General features: G+C 30.6%; 2 non-coding genes and 1 pseudogene across 2 annotated transcripts in view; all 3 read right to left on the reverse strand.

The window, feature by feature from the left end:
* Positions 1-1,866, reverse strand: part of LOC129252463 (large subunit ribosomal RNA) — a 3,986-nt gene extending 2,120 nt beyond the window's left edge. The window contains exon 1 of the ribosomal RNA XR_008583454.1: positions 1-1,866. This exon is cut by the window's left edge and continues 2,120 nt beyond it. This is a non-coding gene — a ribosomal RNA (large subunit ribosomal RNA).
* A 441-nt stretch (positions 1,867-2,307) lies between these two features.
* Positions 2,308-2,488, reverse strand: LOC129252466 (5.8S ribosomal RNA; annotated as a pseudogene).
* A 592-nt stretch (positions 2,489-3,080) lies between these two features.
* On the reverse strand, positions 3,081-5,074 carry LOC129252462 (small subunit ribosomal RNA). The gene has a single exon (XR_008583453.1). It is a non-coding gene; the product is annotated as a small subunit ribosomal RNA (ribosomal RNA).
* Positions 5,075-10,000: the final 4,926 nt, after the last annotated feature.

Raw genomic sequence — 10,000 nt, forward strand, 5'->3', positions numbered from 1 at the left:
TATTTTTAAATATATTTTTATTAATATTTTTTTTTTATTAAAAACTTGAAAATTTTCGGCTTTCGCCTTGAACTTAGGACCGACTAACTCGTGATCAACCACTGTTCACACGAAACCCTTCTCCACTTCAGTCCTCCAAGGTCTCATTCGATTATTTGCTACTACCACCAAGATCTGTACCAATAGCGGCTCCATGCAGGCTTACGCCAAACACTTCTAAGCACACTATTGTACCCTCCTACTCACTAAAGTTTCAAAATTTATAAATCAATCGAAATTGTTTTATAAATCATCTACTTTAGCGGTAATGTATAGGTATACAACTTAAGCGCCATCCATTTTAAGGGCTAGTTGCTTCGGCAGGTGAGTTGTTACACACTCCTTAGCGGATTACGACTTCCATGTCCACCGTCCTGCTGTTTTAAGCAACCAACGCCTTTCATGGTATCTGCATGAGTTGTTAATTTAGGCACCGTAACATTACGTTTGGTTCATCCCACAGCGCCAGTTCTGCTTACCAAAAGTGGCCCACTGGGCACATTATATCATAACCTCAACCTTCATATCAAGAAAGGTGAGGTTCTTACCCATTTAAAGTTTGAGAATAGGTTAAAATCGTTTCGACCCTAAGGCCTCTAATCATTCGCTTTACCAGATAAGATTATTTTATATAATTTTTAAATGCACCAGCTATCCTGAGGGAAACTTCGGAGGGAACCAGCTACTAGATGGTTCGATTGGTCTTTCGCCCCTATACTCAATTCTGACAATCGATTTGCACGTCAGAACTGTTTCGGTCTTCCATCAGGGTTTCCCCTGACTTCAACCTGATCAAGTATAGTTCACCATCTTTCGGGTCACAGCATATATGCTCAAGGTACGCTCCAGTTAGAGTATAAATAATAATAAATTATCATTATACATAACTATATGGAACGCCCCGGGATTGAATTAATTGACTATTTATTAAAAAATAGACTAAAAATTAATCCCATTATATTTAAGTTAAGTTAATTATGCCATTAAGTTTAATATAACTCAATGACTTGCACATATGTTAGACTCCTTGGTCCGTGTTTCAAGACGGGTCCCGAAGGTATCCTGAATCTTTCGCATTGTTAATCATATAAATGCATACAAATAAATATTAATATCATAGATATTAAATTTTTTGTAAAATTCAAAAAATGAATTTTAGCATTATATATAATAAAATCTATCAACACTTTATCAAATCATTAGTATTTATTTTATGTTAATATGCTTAAAAAGCAAATTAATTTAAATAAACTTAATATCACCAATGATCTTTTGATAAATACTTTATTATGTTAATAGATTACAATGTCCTTATATGAAAAAAATGCACATTATTTTTTTAATTATTTAATGATGAATTTTTCATAATGGATATTCAGGTTCATCGGGCTTAACCTCTAAGCAGTTTCACGTACTATTTAACTCTCTATTCAGAGTTCTTTTCAACTTTCCCTCACGGTACTTGTTTACTATCGGTCTCATGGTTATATTTAGTTTTAGATGGAGTTTACCACCCACTTAGTGCTGCACTATCAAGCAACACGACTCTTTGGAAATATCTTTCTAGTAATCATTAACGTTATACGGGCCTGGCACCCTCTATGGGTAAATGGCCTCATTTAAGAAGGACTTAAATCGTTAATTTCTCATACTAGATATTAAGATATTCCATACACTGCATCTCACATTTGACATATAGACAAAGTGACTTAGTGCTGAACTATTTTCTTTTCGCTCGCCGCTACTAAGAAAATCCTTGTTAGTTTCTTTTCCTCCCCTCATTAATATGCTTAAATTCAGGGGGTAATCCCATATGAGTTGAGGTTGTTTTAATATTCTTTTTTTATCTTCTCACAATTTAATAAAAAAATTATATCATCTTTTCATCTCTATTTTTCTTTTCTCCTTTTATATATTGTAAATATATAAAAAAATAATAATGTAAAATGAGGCAATCCTAGAATAAAAAATTTAATTTTTATGCTAGACATTCCTCCTTTTAATTACATATATAAATTATTATTTTATATATATATATAAATAATATGAAAATTTTTTGTAAAGAATACTTAGATTCAATATTTTCATCATTTCATTTTATTTGAGAGGATTTTTTTTTTAAAGAATATATAATAAATAAAATTCATTATATATCTTTATTTTTTTTGCTATTAATATTATGAATTATTTAAAATCCAATAATATACACATTTGCTTAAATTCAATTATTTTTATAAAAGAATAAGCAACTTATTTAGCATAGTCTTACAACCCTCAACCATATGTAGTCCAAGCAGTACTTTAAAATTGAATTTAATGTACATAACAGCATGGACTGCGATATGCGTTCAAAATGTCGATGTTCATGTGTCCTGCAGTTCACACGATGACGCACAGTTTGCTGCGTTCTTCATCGACCCATGAGCCAAGTGATCCACCGCTTAGAGTATTTTTTTATTTATTTTTATTTATAACAAATGTCAATTTTTTTTTGCATATATTAATTGAAAGAGTAAAATTAAATAATATTAATAATATATAAATTGATTTTCTTTCAATAATATATATCAAATATATTTAACTCTAAACATTTTTATTAAGTTGCGAATGTCTTAGTTCAACAATAATACAGTGGTGGTATTTATTATGATTCAATTATTTTGTATTTTTTTAATCATTTTATGTATATATAATAATATAATAAATATATACCACTTTTGTTATTGTGAACAAATTAACTTATCATTCAATCAAATGAATAATAAGTACAACTTTTTATTTTCATGTTTAAAGGTTTTTAAAAGAAAAAAATAAGAAAAAACATTACAAAATGTACCATCATATATTATATTTAATATGATATAATTGATGGATCACAAATTGAATGAAAAAGAATAAAAAGAATTATGGATTCAAAATAATTATATAAATTTTTTTTTTTTTTTCTTTTTTTTTTTTTTTTTTTTTTTCTTTTTGTTCGTTTGTTTGCTTGTCTGTTTGTTTGTTTGTTTGTTTGTTTTTCTTACGGATATGGAACACAATAATGATCCTTCCGCAGGTTCACCTACGGAAACCTTGTTACGACTTTTACTTCCTCTAAATAATCAAGTTCGGTCAACTTTTGCGAAACAACCGTGACACACGAGGCGTCACAGTGATCACGTCCGGAGACCTCACTAAATAATTCAATCGGTAGTAGCGACGGGCGGTATGTACAAAGGGCAGGGACTTAATCAATGCGAGTTAATAACTCGCACTTACTGGGAATTCCAAGTTCATGTGAACAGTTTCAGTTCACAATCCCAAGCATGAAAGTGGTTCAGCGGTTTACCCGGACCTCTCGGTCTAGGAAATACACGTTGATACTTTCATTGTAGCGCGCGTGCAGCCCAGGACATCTAAGGGCATCACAGACCTGTTATTGCTCAATCTCGTTACTGCTAGACGCAATTTGTCCATTTAAGAAGCTAGTGTCCTTATAATGGGACAAACCAACAGGTACGACTCCACTTATATAAACACATTCAAACACTTGTACATTCAAGATGTACGCATGAAAGAAGGCTATATAAGTTTCAACATCATAATCCTGAAAGCATCTATTTAATATATTTGAGTCTCGTTCGTTATCGGAATTAACCAGACAAATCACTCCACGAACTAAGAACGGCCATGCACCACCACCCATAGATTCGAGAAAGAGCTATCAATCTGTCTTACACGCTTATGTTCGGACCTGGTAAGTTTTCCCGTGTTGAGTCAAATTAAGCCGCAGGCTCCACTCCTGGTGGTGCCCTTCCGTCAATTCCTTTAAGTTTCAGCTTTGCAACCATACTTCCCCCGGAGCCCAAAAGCTTTGGTTTCCCGGGAAGCGACTGAGAGAGCCATAGTAGTAGCTACACCCAATTGCTAGCTGGCATCGTTTATGGTTAGAACTAGGGCGGTATCTGATCGCCTTCGAACCTCTAACTTTCGTTCTTGATTAATGAAAACATCTTTGGCAAATGCTTTCGCTTAAGTTAGTCTTACGACGGTCCAAGAATTTCACCTCTCGCGTCGTATACTAATGCCCCCAAACTGCTTCTATTAATCATTACCTCTTGATCTAAAAACCAATGAAAGTAGAACAGAGGTCTTATTTCATTATTCCATGCACAAAATATTCAGGCATTTGGAGCCTGCTTTAAGCACTCTAATTTGTTCAAAGTAATTGTACCGGCCCACAACAACACTCGATGAAGAGCACTGAAGTAGGTTTAAATAGGAGGAATATATAAAAAATACATTGTATTAATTATATATAAGAACTCCACCGGTATACGCTTACATACATAAGGTAATGTACATACCACAATATATAGTTGTACTACCCGTATGAAGCACAAATTCAACTACGAACGTTTTAAACCGCAACAACTTTAATATACGCTATTGGAGCTGGAATTACCCGCGGCTGCTGGCACCCAGACTTGCCCTCCAATAGGTCCTTGTTAAAGGATTTAAAGTGTACTCATTCCAATTACAGGGCCTCGGATATGAGTCCTGTATTGTTATTTTTCGTCACTACCTCCCCGAACTGGGAGTGGGTAATTTACGCGCCTGCTGCCTTCCTTAGATGTGGTAGCCGTTTCTCAGGCTCCCTCTCCGGAATCGAACCCTGATTCCCCGTTACCCGTTGCAACCATGGTAGTCCTAGATACTACCATCAAAAGTTGATAGGGCAGACATTTGAAAGATCTGTCGTCGGTACGGGACCATACGATCTGCAAGTTATCTAGAGTTCAACCCAATTTAAACGATCAAATGATCGCTTGGTTTTAGTCTAATAAAAGCACACGTTCCATAAGGTCCGTGTTTATATTGCATGTATTAGCTCTAGAATTACCACAGTTATCCAAGTAACTGTTAACGATCTATGGAACCATAACTGATATAATGAGCCTTTTGCGGTTTCACTTTTAATTTGTTTGTACTTAGACATGCATGGCTTAATCTTTGAGACAAGCATATAACTACTGGCAGGATCAACCAGAATAATATTTGTATTTATATATTTTTCTTTGTTTTTCATATTTGAAAATTTCATAAATTACGGTGTATATAAAAAGTAAAGGGGCGACCCCCCTTTAGCTTTTTCTTATCAAATTCAAAAACCGTTTTTTATGAAAAAGAATTTTCGTTCTCTATATTATATATTTTATATAAAAATATAAGAACGATATTTCTTCTTAATATTTGCCAATTTTCAAATAATTTATCATTCTTAATAACATTTTACTTTTTTTCAAATGCATTTTTAATGTAATAATTTCATATATTACATAATTTTTCTCTTTGAATTGAAATTAATAATTTCATAATTCTATTTTTTAATCATAAATATATATGATTGAAAAAATTTTCTCCTCTTTTCCTTTGTTTAAAATTTAATTTTTCTTATAAATTTTTGTTTTTCTTATTTTTTTCTCTTCATCATCTGTTTAATTTCCTGTATTTATACAAGAAACAAACAGTTGAGGATAATTTCTATGTAATGCTAGTATAGAATATAAAATTTTGAATTCAAAAATTTATTTCTATTTAAACTAACTATAGAAAACCAGGAATAAAATACAATAACACCAATATGCCATAACATGTTAGTATAGAATATAGATTCTTCATATATGTATATATATTCGAAAATTTTTTCTATTTAAACTAACGTATGGAAAACCAGGAATAAAATCATAATATTACCAGTTTAATATGCTCAAATTCGAGTTTCATATAGTTATGATTCGATTTATATGCTTCAATATCATGGTTAGTTAACTTTTGATATTTTCATATTATATCACATGCCTTCACCGTGAGTGTTTTTTGCCATGCACACCTCACATTGTCAAAAATGTATGGGAAAAATTCATTTCAATACATTTTCAGTTTGATTTGAAATGTCTTTATTATATATTTTAGTGCCAATATGCCAAGGTTATATTCCATAACTCTCTATTTAAACTAACGTATGGAAAACCAGGCATAAAATCACAATATTACCAGTTTAATATGGCTCAAATTCGAGTTTCATATAGTTATGATTCGATTTATATGCTTCAATATCATTGGTTAGTTAACTTTTGATATTTTCATATTATATCACATGCCTTCACCGTGAGTGTTTTTTGCCATGCACACCTCACATTGTCAAAAATGTATGGGAAAAATTCATTTCAATACATTTCAGTTTGATTTGAAATGTCTTTATTATATATTTTAGTGCCAATATGCCAAGGTTATATTCCATAACTCTCTATTTAAACTAACGTATGGAAAACCAGGCATAAAATCACAATATTACCAGTTTAATATGGCTCAAATTCGAGTTTCATATAGTTATGATTCGATTTATATGCTTCAATATCATTGGTTAGTTAACTTTTGATATTTTCATATTATATCACATGCCTTCACCGTGAGTGTTTTTTGCCATGCACACCTCACATTGTCAAAAATGTATGGGAAAAATTCATTTCAATACATTTCAGTTTGATTTGAAATGTCTTTATTATATATTTTAGTGCCAATATGCCAAGGTTATATTCCATAACTCTCTATTTAAACTAACGTATGGAAAACCAGGCATAAAATCACAATATTACCAGTTTAATATGGCTCAAATTCGAGTTTCATATAGTTATGATTCGATTTATATGCTTCAATATCATTGGTTAGTTAACTTTTGATATTTTCATATTATATCACATGCCTTCACCGTGAGTGTTTTTTGCCATGCACACCTCACATTGTCAAAAATGTATGGGAAAAATTCATTTCAATACATTTCAGTTTGATTTGAAATGTCTTTATTATATATTTTAATGGCAATATGCCAAGGTTATATTCCATAAAATGTTAGTATAGAATATAGATTCTTCATATATGTATATATATTCGAGAATTTTTTTCTATTTAAACTAACGTATGGAAAACCAGGCATAAAATCACAATATTACCAGTTTAATATGGCTCAAATTCGAGTTTCATATAGTTATGATTCGATTTTATATGTTTCAATATCATTGGTTAGTTTAACTTTTGATATTTTCATATTATATCACATGCCTTCACCGTGAGTGTTTTTTGCCATGCACACCTCACATTGTCAAAAATGTATGGGAAAAATTCATTTCAATACATTTCAGTTGATTTGAAATGTCTTTATTATATATTTTAGTGCCAATATGCCAAGGTTATATTCCATAACATGTTAGTATTAGAATATAGATTCTTCATATATGTATATATATTCGAAAATTTTTTCTATTTAAACTAACGTATGGAAAACCAGGCATAAAATCACAATATTACCAGTTTAATATGGCTTAAATTCGAGTTTCATATAGTTATGCTTCGATTTATATGCTTCAATATCATTGGTTAGTTAACTTTTGATATTTTCATATTATTTCACATGCCTTCACCGTGAGTGTTTTTTGCCATGCACACCTCACATTGTCAAAAATGTATGGGAAAAATTCATTTCAATACATTTCAGTTTGATTTGAAATGTCTTTATTATATATTTTAGTGCCAATATGCCAAGGTTATATTCCATAACATGTTAGTATAGCTAATATGAATTCTTCATATATGTATATATATTCGAAAATTTTTTCTATTTAAACTAACGTATGGAAAACCAGGCATAAAATCACAATATTACCAGTTTAATATGGCTTAAATTCGAGTTTCATATAGTTATGATTCGATTTATATGCTTCAATATCATTGGTTAGTTAACTTTTGATATTTTCATATTATTTCACATGCCTTCACCGTGAGTGTTTTTTGCCATGCACACCTCACATTGTCAAAAATGTATGGGAAAAATTCATTTCCATACATTTCAGTTTGATTTGAAATGTCTTTATTATATATTTTAGTGCCAATATGCCAAGGTTATATTCCATAACATGTTAGTATTAGAATATAGATTCTTCATATATGTATATATATTCGAAAATTTTTTCTATTTAAACTAACGTATGGAAAACCAGGCATAAAATCACAATATTACCAGTTTAATATGGCTTAAATTCGAGTTTCATATAGTTATGATTCGATTTATATGCTTCAATATCATTGGTTAGTTAACTTTTGATATTTTCATATTATATCACATGCCTTCACCGTGAGTGTTTTTTGCCATGCACACCTCACATTGTCAAAAATGTATGGGAAAAATTCATTTCAATACATTTCAGTTTGATTTGAAATGTCTTTATTATATATTTTAGTGCCAATATGCCAAGGTTATATTCCCATAACTCTCTATTTAAACTAACGTATGGAAAACCAGGCATAAAATCACAATATTACCAGTTTAATATGGCTTAAATTCGAGTTTCATATAGTTATGCTTCGATTTATATGCTTCAATATCATTGGTTAGTTAACTTTTGATATTTTCATATTATTTCACATGCCTTCACCGTGAGTGTTTTTTGCCATGCACACCTCACATTGTCAAAAATGTATGGGAAAAATTCATTTCAATACATTTCAGTTTGATTTGAAATGTCTTTATTATATATTTTTAGTGCCAATATGCCAAGGTTATATTCCATAACTCTCTATTTAAACTAACGTATGGAAAACCAGGCATAAAATCACAATATTACCAGTTTAATATGGCTCAAATTCGAGTTTCATATAGTTATGATTCGATTTATATGCTTCAATATCATTGGTTAGTTAACTTTTGATATTTTCATATTATATCACATGCCTTCACCGTGAGTGTTTTTTGCCATGCACACCTCACATTGTCAAAAATGTATGGGAAAAATTCATTTCAATACATTTCAGTTTGATTTGAAATGTCTTTATTATATATTTTAGTGCCAATATGCCAAGGTTATATTCCATAACTCTCTATTTAAACTAACGTATGAAAACCAGGAATAAAATCACAATATTACCAGTTTAATATGGCTCAAATTCGAGTTTCATATAGTTATGATTCGATTATATGCTTCAATATCATTGGTTAGTTAACTTTTGATATTTTCATATTATATCACATGCCTTCACCGTGAGTGTTTTTTGCCATGCACACCTCACATTGTCAAAAATGTATGGGAAAAATTCATTTCAATACATTTCAGTTTGATTTGAAATGTCTTTATTATATATTTTAGTGCCAATATGCCAAGGTTATATTCCATAACTCTCTATTTAAACTAACGTATGGAAAACCAGGCATAAAATCACAATATTACCAGTTTAATATGGCTCAAATTCGAGTTTCATATAGTTATGATTCGATTTATATGCTTCAATATCATTGGTTAGTTAACTTTTGATATTTTCATATTATATCACATGCCTTCACCGTGAGTGTTTTTTGCCATGCACACCTCACATTGTCAAAAATGTATGGGAAAAATTCATTTCAATACATTTCAGTTTGATTTGAAATGTCTTTATTATATATTTTAGTGCCAATATGCCAAGGTTATATTCCATAACTTTCTATTTAAACTAACGTATGGAAAACCAGGCATAAAATCACAATATTACCAGTTTAATATGGCTTAAATTCGAGTTTCATATAGTTATGATTCGATTTATATGCTTCAATATCATTGGTTAGTTAACTTTTGATATTTTCATATTATATCACATGCCTTCACCGTGAGTGTTTTTTGCCATGCACACCTCACATTGTCAAAAATGTATGGGAAAAATTCATTTCAATACATTTCAGTTTGATTTGAAATGTCTTTATTATATATTTTAGTGCCAATATGCCAAGGTTATATTCCATAACTTTCTATTTAAACTAACGTATGGAAAACCAGGCATAAAATCACAATATTACCAGTTTAATATGGCTTAAAATTCGAGTTTCATATAGTTATGATTCGATTTATATGTTTCAATATCATTGGTTAGTTAACTTTTGATATTTTCATAT

The sequence above is a fragment of the Anastrepha obliqua genome, unplaced genomic scaffold (genome assembly GCF_027943255.1).
Source record: "Anastrepha obliqua isolate idAnaObli1 unplaced genomic scaffold, idAnaObli1_1.0 ptg000211l, whole genome shotgun sequence".
In the NCBI taxonomy this organism is placed as follows: domain Eukaryota; kingdom Metazoa; phylum Arthropoda; class Insecta; order Diptera; family Tephritidae; genus Anastrepha; species Anastrepha obliqua.